The 13,401-nt window shown below is 57.8% G+C and overlaps 1 long non-coding RNA gene across 1 annotated transcript; it reads left to right on the top strand.

Annotated features, from left to right (window-relative positions):
• The first annotated feature begins 4,106 nt into the window (after positions 1 to 4,106).
• LOC144582379 (uncharacterized) lies at positions 4,107 to 12,783 on the top strand. Its single transcript, XR_013534981.1, has 2 exons — positions 4,107 to 4,305; positions 12,557 to 12,783. It is a non-coding gene; the product is annotated as an uncharacterized LOC144582379 (long non-coding RNA).
• Positions 12,784 to 13,401: the final 618 nt, after the last annotated feature.

Genomic DNA, 13,401 nt, shown 5'->3' with positions numbered 1-13,401 from the left:
TTGCCACTGGTCGGTCTTGGTACGCTATGGTCTCTGATCGCCTCCCTGTAAGCACACACACTTCCTCACAGCAGTGGGTTTTCCTTGAGGGCGACCATTTTTCCTGTAAGGATGGTCGGGGGTCTGGACAGGCTCAGTGAGGGGCCCTGTCTAGTGGCCCTGATCTCTGTTACTGATGACACTGCCATGCTTCTGCAGAGCTGGCCCAGGGTGTTCCCACTCATCATGTGGCCCATGTGTGACACCTGGGGAGTGAGGCCTGCTGCGAGACGGGCCCACATGGGTCTTTCTCAGGAGGGCGCTCAGCTTCAGTCCTCCCTGGGTCCGTGGTAACTGAACAGGACCCTGATTCAGAGCCTTGTAGACACAGTGGGCTCAGCATAGATTTTACAGAGAAGGTGCCCTGGGGCAGCCTCAGTCAGGACCCTTGCACACCTGGGGAATGTGGGCAGAGGCCACACGTGGGTCCCTGGTTGCTCCCTGCATCAGGCTTCCTTTCCATGTGGCTCCTGCAGCTGCTCCAGGGGCAGGGATATGGGGTGAGGGGCCTGGGCAGGAGCCCAAAAAAGCCCTGGGGTCTTCTTCCCACCAGGCTCTGCTCAATCCCTACAGCCTGTTCTTCCACAGATTACATCATGCTCGCGCTGGGGCGTCTCATAAGTGCTCGTTAGGGTGTGCAGTCCTCAGTGGGGTGCGCCCAGTGTCTGGAGCAGTCTGGCCTCCTTGCTGGTCATCCAGTCCTTCAGTTTACCCTCCTCCACCCTTGGCCACATGCCAGTCCCAGGTTTGGGCTGTTAGGAGCTGCTGTGAACGTTTGTCTACACATCTTTCAGACTTGGACATACATTTTCATTTGTCTTGGGTAAATATCTAGGATTGGAATTGCTGGATTATAGGATAAGTATTTTCATAAGAAACCACCAAATTCTTGTCAACCCACGTGTAGCCTTTCACAGCTCCACATCAGTGCCAGCATTTGGAATCATTCCCATTTAATGTTTTAAAAATGCACAAACCTTACATTACCTGAACATCTCCTACCCCTCCCATCTCAAACCTGTCTCTGCAGCTGCTGATGAATGCCGAAACCACGCCCACTCCTGCCGTGGTCACCCCAGAGGAGGCTCAGCACAGTGAGAGTCCTCGGAGGAGGCCACCAGGTAGATGGAGAGGAAGACCTGGAGATGGCAGACGGGGCCATCGGGGCCATCGGATCCAGCACAGGGAGTCGCTGAATCCAAGAGAATCCTGCAGCAGGGCACAGTGCGTGCAGCCATCGCCTGCAAACTCAAACCCCTCTCTGCTCATTAGCAGAGGAGAAAGGATGAGCCTGCCTCTCTCAATTCTTTATAAGAAATTGCACGAAAAGGAATAATAACATCTGACCCACGTGGCCAGTGGGGGTTTAAAGGCTACAGAGATACCGCAGGAGGAATTCAGTGTACAAATCGACCAGGTTCAGGAGAGAAGCGGCTTTACCCAACACAGCCATTCCCAGGATCCTGAAAACCCTGCCCTCAGTCCTCAGTCCCCGTGGACATTTCCACCCTCAGTCCTCAGTCCCCGTGGACTCCTCCACCCTCAGTCCTCAGTCCCCGTGGACACTTCCACCCTCAGTCCTCAGTCCCCGTGGACTCCCCCACCCTCAGTTCTCAGTCCCCATGGACACTTCCACCCTCAGTCCTCAGTCCCCGTGGACACTTCCACCCTCAGTCCTCAGTCCCCGTGGACTCCCCCACCCTCAGTCCTCAGTTCCCGTGGACTCCCCTTCCTCAGTTCTCAGTCCCCGTGGACATCCCCCACCCTCAGTCCTCAGTCCCCATAGACGCCCCCACCCTCAGTCCTCAGACTCCGTGGACTCCCCCACCCTCAGTCCTCAGTCTCCGTGGACATCCCCCACCCTCAGTCCTCAGTCCCCGTGGACACCCCCTGTCCCTGGTCCCTGTGGACGCTCCTGTCTGCCCTGGGCTGCCCTACCCTCCTCGTGTGACACGCACAGCTCCCGTGCAGTGGTGGCAGAGTTGGAAGCTTTAATTCTGAGGAATTTTTCCTCTGTGGACAGCAGTGACCTTTCTAGAAGTTGGAAGGTGGGTCCCTGGAGAGGCTGGGCTGTACACTCGCTGGGCCGGTGACTGCCTGAGGTGGCCCTGCTTCTACTCTGACGAGCTCTGCACTGGCCTTCTCATGGCCTCCCACCTGGCGTCCCCATAACCACCTGAGGTGACCCTGCTTCCACTCTGACGAGCTCTGCACTGGGCTTCTCGTGGCCTCCCGGCTGGCGCCCCATGGTTGGGTTCCTCCTGGGCCTCAGGGCTCTCATCAGGGAAATGGGGCACCTAAGACTCTGCTACGTGTGCTTGCCTCTGCCCAGCGCCCCTCCCATCACAGCACAAGGGATGGGCCAGAAGGTGTGAATTTTCCTCCTTACAGTGCTGTGGCTGAGCCGGAGGCAGAGCCCAAGAGCAGGACGCTGTGAACCACAGGTCAAGGCTGACCAAGTCCGAGGGAGTGCAGGGAGTGGACTTGCTGCCCAGGTCCTCGCTTCCTCCCCACAACCATCCCCCTCCTTCCTTTCAACCTCCTTCACTCTGGGATTTTTCCACCTGTCAGCGGGATTCTCACAGCAGTTAGGGACATTTGCCTTGTGCACAATATAAACGTGACTTCTTTTTTGGCTGATGAAACTATTTTGATTTTCTTAAGTGCAAGGCCGGATTTAGTGCTGCCCTACTGTTTTTGAGACAAACTCCACCTGACCTCCTGTATTAGTCCATTCTCACATGGCTATAAAGAACCACTGGAGACTGGGGAGTTTATAAAGGAAAGAGGTTTAATTGACTCTCGGTTCCACAGGCTGGGAGGCCTCAGGAAACTTACAATCATGGCAGAAGGGGAGGCAGTGCCTTCTTCACAAGGTGAGAGGAGAGAGCAGAGTGAAGAGCGAAGGGGGAGGGCCCCTTATAAAGCCACCAGATCTTGTGAGAACTCCCTCAGTATCACGAGAACACTCTGAGGAAACCATCCCAAGACCCAGTCACCCCCCACCAGGTCCTGCCCTGGACACGAGGGGATTGTGAAGGTTACAATTCAAGATGAGATTTGAGTGGGGACAGAGCCAAACCATATCATCCCCCATTCCCAGTTCCAACCATTTGATACATTTGGGGGATTTCTCATATATATATATATGTCTTTTCCTTCAGATAATTCACAGTCTAGACGTGGAATAGAAACAATCATTACCTAAGAAAACACAACGTTTAATGAGGAGCTAAATTCAGTGCTAGCAGTGGAGGTGGAGGAGGAGTCAGGAGCTCAAGGGGGAGAAAGGTTGGGGGTTCAGATGGCAGGGGCAGCAGGGACCCCACGTTCCTAGAATGGGCAACATACTGAAGGCACAGGTTGGGGCAGGACACAGGGAGACCCTGGAGGCTTTGGAAGATGAGGAACTGATACAGTGTTGTCCAATTTGTAGAATATGGATCTGGGCTGGGATGGGCAGGTGGTGGGGGTCTCGAAGTCAGATTCCAGCAGGTGGGAGCCCAGCTAGGTTCATGGCGGTCTGAGTCCTGCAGACTGGAGCGGGAGGGGTGGGAGGGGCCCAGCAGAAGGCAGGGCCACTAGAGCGGCGAAGCCATCCCATGGGCAGCCGGGATGAGGTCGGGCAGTGTCAGAGTGGGGAAGGGAAACTGTTTTATGGCAACTTCCAACAGAGGAGGTGGAGGGCTCTGTTTGAAGGGGCAGACCGGCCTCCAGGCCTCTCTCCTCCCTCGGTCCCTCCTTCTGTTCTCTGCTTCCTCTGTGCTATGCAGCCTTCCGTGGAGTTGACAGAGCAGCTGTGCTTCACCTTGTTGGAGCCTCTCTTTATCATTCTGGAGGGTGTTTCGACACCCGTGGGTATCCCCAGTGTTCCTCTTTTCTCCCTTCACGGCCATTTCCTCTAAACTGTGGGCCTACAATTCTGTGATTAGCTAAAAGCCTCACTGGCAATTAGACAGGATGCAATTGGGAACAGAAGGAGCACCAATCAGAGCCCGGGTGTTTTTGTCACATTAAGTAGGACGTGGGAGGCCAGCTTATTTGCTCGGAGAAGCAGACACAGAAGCGCCTCTCTGTGTGGCACTCCATGCCAGGAGGGACTCGTTCTTTTGAGGTCGAAACCAGCTTACTGGTGGCCAGCTCAGAGACCACAGGGAGAGGTGGGAAGCAGAGGTTTTCCTGGGTGACTGCAGCCTAAGTCACGCCTGTAATCAGCTCTTTGTGAAACCTTTTCATCAGGGGACCCAGACTCGGGAGCTGGTCATGGTATGTGCAGGTGTCGCCCTGGCCACTTGGCATTGCTGGTGGGTCCCGGGCTCAGGGAGCTGGTCTCGGGGAGCTGGTCTTGGGGAGCTGGTCTTGGGGAGCTGGTCTTGGGGAGCTGGTCTCGAGATGGGCTGGTCTCGGGGAGCTGGTCTTGGGGAGCTGGTCTCAGGGAGCTGGTCTCAAGATGGGCTAGTCTCAGGGAGCTGGTCTTGGGGAGCTGGTCTCGGGGAGCTGGTCTCGAGATGGGCTGGTCTCGGGGAGCTGGTCTTGAGATGGGCTGGTCTCAGGGAGCTGGTCTTGGGGAGCTGGTCTAGGGGAGCTGGTCTAAGGGAGCTGGTCTTGAGATGGGCTGGTGATCTCAGCGAGAGGTGCTGCACTCGCCCATCAGGTGTTTTGTCTCTGACCCGGGAGTCTAGTCTTCTGCCGACAACTGTGAAACTGCCGCAGATGCCTGTCTGCTCAGGTCGCAGTCTGTCAGGTCGCAGGTGTCTGCTCAGGTCGCAGTCTGTCAGGTCGCAGGTGTCTGCTCAGGTCGCAGTCTGGGTGAAACCTCACACTCCCACAGTCCTTGACTGACACTGTCTGAAGTTCCAAGCTCAGTGAAGGAGCAGGATTATCCCTGCTGGTGGCTCTACAGGTGATGGCCTCACCAGGTGTGTGTGTTCGTGGTCAGCACGCCCTGACCACACGCCTGTAGTCCCAGCTACTCAGGAGGCTGAGGCAGAGGAATCGCTTGAACCTGGGAGGCGGAGGTTGCCGTGATCCGAGATGGCACCACTGCACTCCAGCGTGACTGTGCCAGGGTCACTGGTGGTTCTGCGGGCGACGGCTCCTGCTGGGTGTTTGTGCACTCATGGTGAGCATCCTGACTGCTGTGTCACATGTTCTGTCTTGGGCAAGGACAGGCGGCCTCATGCACGGAAGCTATTCCTGCGGCGGGTCCTGTCTTCCCTGTTCTCGTAGAGGCGAGCGCCTCCCTGGTTCTCAGGGTTAGTGCTGAGGGTGACTGTGGAGAAGGGCTGTATCTCTGTGCCAGTTTCCGGGAGCTGCCGTTTGCAGCTGCAGGAGTTGCATTCACTCCCTGCCCTGCCCTTCTCTCCCTGCAGCCCCGTCCTCCCCTAGGGAATCTGCAGGCCAGTGCCCCAAGCCCTCCCGTTTCCGGGAAGGTGCAGGCCTCTGCCCGGAGCCAGTTTCCAGTGCCGACTCCTCTGTTTCCTGGGCGAGGGTGATGTGGGATTACCAGGCCCACAGGGAAGAGGAGGACATACCCCCGTCAGGGGATGTGTGCTGGTTCTTTTCCTTCACCAACTCCAGCAGGGTGACCTCACATACAGGGAAAGTCTCCCCTCCCTCCTCACTCCTGTGCAGGGTGCCCTTCCTGCTGGGACAGGACGGCTCCCACAGTGGCTGCTGCTCACTCCCCCATGTGGGACCACACCCTAGCCCTCCGGGCAGGGCTGCACTTAGCAGAGATGCCAGAGCTGCTCTGCATGTGGGGAAACTGAGGCCTAGAAAGGCCAGGACTTCTGGGGGTGCTGTGTGCGGCCCCGGAGCTCTTCCCATCTAAGGTGCAGCTCAGGTGGGAACAGCCTTTGTGTCTCAGGTTAGCTTTTGTCTCTGGGGGAATAATATACCCATCCTCCCTTCTCCAAGCCCGTGGGGCTGGTTTGGAGCCAGGACGGTTAAGGAGGCCCTGCCGGGGTGGTGGGGCAGGGTCAGGGGATGCCAAGGGCCCCCTCCTCCCCAGCGTGTTTTCAGTTCTAAACATAGACCCAGGGAGACAGCTATTTTTAGGAAGCAAATGGTAATGCTTAGAGTTCTGAGGCTGAAGTAGTCATTTAGTCATAAAAGCTGAATTCACAGGCTGCAGAAAAAAGCTTGTTTCCCCTGGTTGATGACAGAGCTCTTGAGGCTTGGTAATTGCTCATCTGCTTATGAATGTGCTGAGGGCTCTGCCCCAGGTTCTTGGAGAATGGGAAGCCACCCAGCTTCTGCAGCCCCCACCAGCTCCTCCAGCCACTACCCAGCTCCTGCAGCCCTGACTCAACTCCTCCAGCCCCGACCAGCTCCTCTAGTCCTGACCCAGTGCCTCCAGCCCCCACCAGCTCCTCTAGCCCGACCCAGCTCCTCCAGCCCCCACCAGCTCCTCCAGTCCTGACCCAGCTCCTGCAGCCCCCACCAGCTCCTCCGGCCCTGACCCAGCTCCTCCAGCCCTGACCCAGCTCCTCCAGCCCCCACTAGCTCCTCCAGCCCTGACCCAGCTCCTCCAGCCCTGACCCAGCTCCTCCAGCCCTGACCCAGCTCCTGCAGCCCCAACCAGCTCCTGCAGTCCCGCTGAAGTAGGCGGTGACTCTGTAGGTGAGGGTGTGGGCGCAGCCTCCCAAGCACCCCATTGCTGTGCCCTCGTCTGGGTCTGTCGCGAAGGGAGGAGGTGCCTGGAGGCTCTAAGAAGAAACATGTTCGGACCTCAGGAGCTGCCGTGGAGCTTGCATGGGCGGCTGTTCCAGGGCCTTTGTGACTGACAGAAAATTGAAGCTCCAACTTCCTAATAAAAGCTTGGAAGAGCATCACCAGTTGCCGTTGCTGGAATCATTAGTCAGAAGGGGAGCTGTGAAGAGGGAGATAAAAAGCAGAAAACAGTTTAATTTGCAGATCCGAGCCCAGGGGTGTGGAGAGGCCCCCATAATTACAGTGGCTGCCAGCCCTCCTAAGGCGGCTCCAGGCTGCCTGCGCTGAGAGCGGCTGGGAGGGCCCAGGGCTGGGAGGGCGAGGAAGGCACTGGGAATTGTCCCAGAAAGGACCAGAAATGGAGCTGTGGGTGCTGAGTCCTCGGTTCTGAACGTATGAGGGCACCAGTTTCTCAGAAAGAGCCTGCAGGCTTAATGCATTCTCTCAACAGAGAGGCGAGGTTCTCATAAAGGCTGTCCAGAGAGAGATAGCAAAGGGAGATTTACAACAATTCAGGAGAATAATCAATAATTCAGGGGACAGTTGCTCATCTCAGCAGCTTTTGCCTTGGAGAGGTGGAATTGCCTCGGCAGACGGGAGGCCGTCAGAGCTGGGGTAACAGCGAGTAGACAAGAAGAACACTGTCCTGGGGAGGTCAGCCCAGAATTGGGACCCGGGAAGGGAAGGTCTGTTAGCTGCTGAGAAGCTGGGCCTGGCCTCCTGGTTCCCACACCATTCCCGAGGCTCCAGGGCCAGCCTGTTCCCAGGCCGGGCCACATGTGCCAGCTCCAGGCCAGACTGGGAAGCCTGCCGTGGAAGAAGCCACAACGGGCTCAAGAACTGCATGGGCTCTGGAAGGAGAAAGAAGGCTGGGGGGAGGTCCCCACACTCTCGGAGCTTCAGGGAAGGAAGAGGCCTGTCGCAACTGCCGAGGCGCCAGCAGGGCAGGGAGCGCCCGGTGCACAGACGGCGGTCCTGAGTGCAGAGCCCCCCACCAGAACGCAGCCCGGAGGCCTCACAGGGGAAGGTCTGACCTGGCCTTCGGAGGGGCGGTACACAGGCGGCACAGAGGGGAGGCTGCAGGGACAACCACAGGGCCAGACAACAGCCCGAGGGCAGGTGCCCTCTCTGGTCAGTGCCTCCACCACGGTGGCCAACATGTTCCTCGTGGGACCAACCTCTGCCTCCTTACTTCCTGCCTGGGGGCTCATTTTCCCAAATGACTTGACTGACTGACCTGCAGGCTGGAAGCCCCTGGACCCCAGGGAGGGTGCAGGGCTGGTGGGGACCCCTCCAAGGAAGGCAGCTGGTGAGAGCATCCCCTTCTCTGAGAAGAGCCCTCAGCCCTATTTACACCCTGTAAACACCAGCCCCGCCTCCCCTCCAGCCCAGACACAGGCCCACAGCCCAGCCCTGATGCTCACGGAGTCCAGTCTCCCACCCGCACGTCACTGTGTCCACCAGCAGCCCGTAGGGACTGCGGCCGTCTCTGCACTTCCTGCAAGGCCCCTGTGAGCTGCCCTGTGAGAATGGAGGGATAGTTTCACAGGCAAGCGAGGCTTCCCAGAGCAAGCGGGAAGGGGTTTTCCAGGTAGGGGGTCCCTGGCATCCCGGTTACCAGGGTGAATCCCAACCGCGGAACCAAAGCTGGGGTAGATGCCACACGTCAAGCACTGCAGGAGGTGGATGACTGGGCAGCAGGGGCGATCCGTGCCCATTCTTTTCTTCAAACTACAAAAAATACAGCAGATTCAGCAGCCCAGAGGGAATAAGAGAAAGGCTCCTCCCTCCTCCCATCGTGGAGGGCAGACACAGTATACTCAGAGGTTCTGGCTCTCTGCTTGCCCGTCCCAGCCCCAGCTCAGGAACCGGTTCACCTGCAGACCCTGAGAGCTTGGCCGTGGCTCCCAGCACATGGCTGGCTGTTCGGCAGAGCTTGGATGGTCTGAGTGGGAGCTGGAATGGAAGGAGCGTGGCCGTGGCTCCCGTTCATGGCTGGCTGTTGGGCAGAGCTCTAGTGGTCTGGGTGGGAACTGTAACAGAGGCTCCCATTTCCTGCTGCTTGTGGCCAGGCCTGGGGAGGAGCTGAGATGCGCCATCAAAGACCCATCCCAGAAATACAGAACTCCTGGGCATCTAGGGCTCTGGGTCCTGGTGTGGGGGCAGACCTGGGGGACACGGGGAGGGTCTGGGATGAGGATGTGTGGCCCACACCAAGGCTCTGCCTTTGCTAATCGGCCTGCTGGGAAAGGGATGGAAATCATCCCAGCTTCTGAGCTCTGACCTGTGTGGTGGAGCCAACAGTGAGTCACAAAGCTGTGAGGTGACACAGGTGTTTTCCAGTGACACTGTGTCCTCAAGCCATTCTTGGAAAGGGCCCCTGCTGAGGAGCAGCAGAAGGGTCTGGCCTGGGGTCCTAGGAGGCTCCACGTCCCTGGCCAGACTACTAGAGCTCTGCCCAACAGCCCCTGAGCCCGGGAGGCAGGCTCAGGGCGTGACCATCATCCCCTCGTGGCTGCAAAACGGGGTCAACAGCAGGACCAACGGCAGGTGTGCACCTTCTCCTGAGCAACTGTGGAGAATCCCTGAGGATGCACCTTGTCCCACAACACCTGGACCCCACGAGGGGCAGAGCAGGTGAGCCAACACCTGGACCCCACAAGGGGCAGGAGCAGGTGAGCCGATGCCTGGACCCCATGTGGGGCAGGAGCAGGTGAGCCGACGCCTGGACCCCATTTTGGGCAGGAGCAGGTGAGCCGACACCTGGACCCCATGAGGGGCAGTAGCACGAGATCCAGGTGGCCTTGGGTGGCCCTTCCTGCTCTGGATAGGCCTGGCTGACCCAACAGTCACCACCCCCAGCCTGTGCTCCTCCGGCCGAGGTGGGGCTGGAGTGCTACCTAGGGTCATTGATTCTGTGGAAAATGACATCCTCCCTCTGGTCTGGCCCAGCTTTTGGAAGAGCTGAGGATGAGACCCAGGTCTGTGCAGGGCGCATTGAATGGCCTCTCCCATGCCTACAGTTGAGCACTGCAACCAGGGGGTTGTGTCTCCAGGCCATGCAGCCCTGACATGTCTTGAGGTACTGGCCCAAATCTGGAAACGTTCTTTAGCCCCTGACGGTGTGGTGAGGGCCCAAAGAGGAGGAGGTTGCCACAGACGCTCTCTGCTCTGCAGAGCAGGTTGCTTCCCTCTTCCTGCTCTGCTGTGGACTCGGAGATCCTGGCACCCTAGGACATGGAGGCACAGATAGCACTTCAGCGCCAAGGCCACCCTGTGTTCTAGCAGCTGCAGCTGACGCACATAGCAGGGGTGCTGCCCTGGCCACGTTTGCAGGACCAGGACCCCCTAAAGTGGCTCCTCTGACCTGGAACTCCCTGGGGCTGGAGCAGACTCAGCAGGCCCAGTCCTACTCCCCAGGCCTGCTGCTATTTCCCACGGGGGTCACCCCCAGCACAGCCCCAAGCTGCCATCTCCGCCCTGATGTCTGCGTCTGAGAGCCCAGTGGCTCAGAAACGGATTCCTGAGCATGTGAGCTTTGCCACCCTCAGAAATGACTATTTATTTGATGGTTGGCTTGTTTTAAAGAAACGACTTTCTGTTGGCTGAAAGAGCAGTGCCACGGGAGCCACACATGTACGAGGAGGCGCCAGGCAGCCCCCAGCCGTGGGAGGCCCATGCCTTGCAGCTCACGAGTGTCCAGAGACGCTAAATGGCTGTAATGTTTTTACAGAGAAGAACGGATATGGTGGGATAGAAAACGAAGAACGTGTGTTTTTTCAGCCCGTTTGATGTTAAAGGTTGCAATTAGCTCTGTGAAGGGACTGGACATGCAGTCATTGTGCGGAGAACAGGAAGGCCCCGTTTGATGGGCAGATAATGAGGGTGAGAACGGCCCCTTCCTGCTCAGGACAATCAGCCTGGGAGCTGGAAAAACACAGCCCGAAGGCCCTGGAGTCACCGTGACAATGCCAAGCAGTTTAGGGGACAGAATAATTAAGGTCTGAACCCAAAGAACGTGTGCAGACATTGGGACAGGAAGCACCAGGAAGGGGACCCACAGGTGCTGAGATCCCAGGGCAAACCAGGCGGGGACCAGAGCCGGCCTTGCCACGGGGAAGAGAAGAGCCGCGGAGGAGAACCCCGTGTGGACGCAGGGATGGGAGGGAGCGGCGGGGGCGGAGGTGGACACGCGGCTCAGGAGGGACAGTGGGGAGCTAGCTCCCTGTGTGCAGTGGCTAAGATTGTGGGACACACCAGGGCGACCGGGTTTTCTGTGGGGATGCCTGACGCAGAAGGAAAGCATGAAGAGTTGGAGGGAAGATCATGGCTCTGTGGCGGTGTGTGCTCCTTGTCTGGCAGAGACAGATCCACTCACCCTGGTGCCCCAGAGCTCCTGAATGGCAATGGCAGACCTGCCGCCCCCACCCCCAGAGGGGACCCCTGCACCAGGATCCTGCAGGTGCAAGGCCAGGTCTCCCAGGTGTCCCCAGCTGAGCTTCCGACCAGGAGCCTGAGGATCTCCCCTGGTCCTGCCCCTGCTGTTCCAGGCCTTGTGTGATCTCCTTCCCTGGAGTACGGTGGGACCCTGATGGCTGGACCCGTAGACAGCGGCGACTTCCGTCAGTGAGACTTGGCCAGGCAGTGCACCCTCTAGAGACTCTCCTTTCTCCTCCAGACAGTGAGAGGCCGTGATGGGGAATAACTGGGGTGCAAACATGGGCTAGCAGGTGCTATGGGGGTGAGGGGTCTCGTCCTCCAGGGCAGGCAAATGGGTTTTGCCAATGGCTGGAGGACGTGTGACTGCCACTCAGGCTCCTGACCCATGGAGGCTGCGTGAGGGTTGGCGCGCATTGACTGAAGCCACTAAGGATGTCTGATGAGTGCCACCGAAACGGAAAATGGATGCAAGTGTCAAACCAGGGCTCAGGTAATCTCATCCCTGAAGGGCTCCCGTTTTGTTAAATATCATTGTATTTCTGTTATTCTTGAACATATGTAATACATGTCAGCAAATAGTTAAGCAAACATTACCATTTGTAGAACACTGTGGGCTGTGTTTATCTGAGGGGGTCCTTCGGTTTAAATGGAGAGGGATGGTGTGTTTCTAGTCCTGCTGTCCACACTTTCTGTGAATGCACAGATAGTCAGCTTCAGGCACCTGCTGCGGGTCAGCCCCACCCCTCCTGGTGGGCACGCTCGGCCTTGGCCTTAGGGGCTCCTGTGGCCCTCTCTGTGGCTAGCCCTGTGGCTCTGTCTTTCCCACGGGCCCTTCCCACTGAGGGGCTGTGGGCAGGGCCATCTTTATCTCAGGGCCCTGCCCCTCAATGCTGACAATTCTGTTGATTCTGAGCCCACAATTTAATAGCACGAACCCAATCCTGTTTAATTTGATGTAGCAAACTTTTACTGACCATGTAATGTACGAGGGCCTGGGGTTGTTTCCAGGATGAAAGGAGCACACAGTCTGGGCCAGCCACCCAGGAGCTCAGAGGCTACCTGGGAGAGAGCAATGTGTAAGACCGAGTGGGACAGGTGGTGAGAGAGGTGGGTGTGTCGGCAGCCAGAGCCCCGCAGGCCACCACATTGAACCTCATCTCCCAGTTCCGTCTGTGATTCCCAACGTGGCCTCCTGCTGCCAGCTGAGCTGTGCACTTGAATTTCTGTTTCATTTTTGGCTTCTCCTGTGAGAAGGACATCCCCTCAAATCGCCTCCCTGGAAATCAGCACTCCACCCAGCTTCGCCCCAGCACTGAGGAAGGAGGCAAATTATAACCCATCTTGGTATTGTTTGTTTTTAAAGCAGGTCCTGTTTTCCCAGAAGAGTCTCAAAGGGCAAAATGTGGAAAGCATGAAAGGAAAGCTGCCTTCAAAGCCTGCAGTCCACACACCAGGCGCTGCCGCCCACAAGAGCTTTGGTAGCCCTCAGCAGGGGTGCGGACATTGCATGGAAAATGGATCTATTAGAAAACACACCAGCTCCACAAATGCAAAAATGTATAGCTCCACAAATAAAGACAAGCAAATCTATGTGTGTTCAGCCGGATGCAGAGCAGGGACGCGAGGGAGAGGAGGGCGTGCCGGGTGTCTGTCCCGTGCTCAAAGCCGTGAGGGTCCTGGCGTGAGAAGGAGGGGACTCTCTTGGAATTTCCCACTCCACCCTGGCCACGCATGGTGGTCCAGGTGCCTGGAGAATTCCTCACAAGTTCTGCTTGGTCCCCAAAGTTAGGAAGTGCCAGGCCCAGGGGAGCATCTTGCCCCTGCGCTGGGTCTCATGCTGGGGTCCTCAATTCTCACTGCTGTCCTGGGCCAAATGCTGGGGTCCTCCCCTCTCACCGCTGCCCTTGCTCTCATGCTGTGGTCCTCACGTGGTGGCAGGAGGTGGTAGAAAAGCCATGATGTCTCAGAGCCAAGGGCCCAGTGTTCCCGCCACTCGAGGTCTGGCTGGGAGCGTCTGGCGTCTAGTGTTACCTATGTCACGGGAAAGGTGCCCATGAGGCTGGTGTGGGAAGAAACACAAGATGGGTAAGGGGGGCTCTGGCTTGTGGTGTCTTCTGTGAACCTGGGTCCTAGGGTCGTTCTGGGACGCTTGGACCTGCAGTCAGCTGCTACTCTGGTCCTGGTGGTTGGGGGGCAAGAGGCTGGTTT

The sequence above is a fragment of the Callithrix jacchus genome, chromosome 4, assembly GCF_049354715.1.
Source record: "Callithrix jacchus isolate 240 chromosome 4, calJac240_pri, whole genome shotgun sequence".
Taxonomy (NCBI): domain Eukaryota; kingdom Metazoa; phylum Chordata; class Mammalia; order Primates; family Cebidae; genus Callithrix; species Callithrix jacchus.
The sequence above is the reverse complement of the archived record's forward strand: the minus strand, read 5'-3'. Positions and strand labels throughout refer to the sequence as shown.